A 2144-nucleotide genomic window follows, 5' to 3' on the forward strand; every position below is an offset into this window, starting at 1 on the left:
GGTATTAGAGAAAAATATTGAAGGTAACATGTACTGCCAGAATAACAAACAAATCTGTGTTGGAAGAAGTACAGCTGGTGTGCTCCTTAGAAGCCAGGATGGTGAGACTTTGTCTCTAATACTTCAGACATATTGTCAGGATGGACCAGTCCCTAGAGAGGATATCATGCTTGAGAAAGTGGAGGATCAGTGAAAAACAGGAAAACCTCTAGTGAGCTGGATTGGCACAACAGTGGCAGCAGTAGACTCAAGTCTAACAATTGTGAGGATGGTGCAGGACCCAAGTAGTGTTCCATTCAGCTGAATAGGGTCACTATGAGTCCAAACTGACTCAGTGGCACATGACAACAGCAACAACATTAGATCTTGTATCTAAAATAACAGAGCACAGGGTGACAATGTTTAGGAATGATTATATTTGCATTACATAGATGCCTTGTGAAGAATAGCTTGGAAAAGGGCCAGGCTGGAGACAAAAAAAGATCTGATAAAATGCTATTGTTGAAAAAGAATGGTGTCACATTCATCATGAAAAATAACATTTCAATATCTTTCTTGAAGTATAATGCTATTTCTTATAGGATATTATCACACATCTACAAGGAAGACTAGTTAATACTACTATTACTCAAATTTACCCATCAACCATTAATGCTAGTGATGATGTAATTGAAGAATTCTACCAAATTATTCAGTCTGAAATTTAGGAAGGTATATTGATTACTTGTGTTTGGAATAGAAAGGTTGGAAACAAAGAGGAAGGATCAGTAGCTGGAATGTATGGCTTTTGGTGACAGAAGCAACACTAGAGATCGCATGATAGATTTTTTTCAAGACCAATGACTTCTTCATTACAAATATGTTTTATAAAGAACATAAAAGATGAATGTACACTTGGACCTCACCACATGGAAAACACAAAAATCAAGTTGGCTATATCTGTAGAAAGAAATGATAAAAAAGCTTTATATCATCAATGAAAAAAAAGTCAGGGGCAGACTATGGAAAAAACCATCAATTGCTCATAGATAAGCTCAGGCTGAAGTTAAATAAAATTAAAACAAGTCCATGGTACTCAAAGTATGACCTTGAACATATCACAACAGAAATTAGAGATCACCTCAAGAACAGATTTGATGCATCATACACTAATGATTGAAGACAAGAAGAGCCGTACTATTACATAAAGAGCATCATATAAGAAGAAAGCAAAAGGTCATTAAGAAAACAAGAAGGAAAAGGCCAAAATGGATATCAGAAGATACTCTGAAACATCATGCTAGATAAAGTGGAGGGCATTAGAAAAAAATACAAGACCTAAAATGAGATGGATTTGCACAGAGGCAACACCAATGGGCTCAAGCATAACAAATTTATGATGATTCTGTAGGACCAGGCAAGGTTTCATTTTGTTGTTGAACTGACTCAACAGCACCTGACAACAATAGCTTAGTGCTGTTATGACAGGTGGAAATGTGGAGTAAGAGTAAAGTTAAGAGAAGCAGTAAAACTGATATTTGTAGTCTTGTTAATTGTATCGAGTCAGTTAAGATTTATAGTGAACCTGTGTTAAAATGAATTTATATTTAGGAGCAAAACTTGATAGAACTTGATGACAGATTGGAAAAAGAGACTTACCAAATCCTATTTTGCTGTTTGTTTTATAATTTTTAAAATGTCTCCTACAAGTTGGGAGTCATCTCAGGCATTGGGGATAAAAGAGTAAATATGGAAAATTGCTGGTATTTTCTTTGTCACCAATAAAGTTATAAAATGCTATAACTCAATACATTTATTGTAAAGGTATAAATATACAACCCAATGACATAAATACTAAGTGCCAATAAAATTATGAAGGAAAAAATTGGTATTTTCTGAATGAAGAGGGAAGCACAAGGATATCATGGAACAAAGACTGAGCACAGTTTTTGTGAGCATTTCAGAGGAGTAGAGAGACAGCAATCCACAGCTTATTGGGGCATACAGAATTGACAGGGGAGGGAAATATTGTTTTTGTGTGTGTGTGTGTGTTGTTTTATGACTGAAGGGAACAAGAAAATGTAAGTAATATTACACAAAAAAATCAGTGTCCCCAAATAAGTAAGAGTTGCAGCTTGTGTCACTAGTCAATCTCTATTTTTTGA

Source organism: Chrysochloris asiatica, unplaced genomic scaffold (genome assembly GCF_000296735.1).
Source record: "Chrysochloris asiatica unplaced genomic scaffold, ChrAsi1.0 scaffold00066, whole genome shotgun sequence".
Classification (NCBI taxonomy): Eukaryota; Metazoa; Chordata; class Mammalia; order Afrosoricida; family Chrysochloridae; genus Chrysochloris; species Chrysochloris asiatica.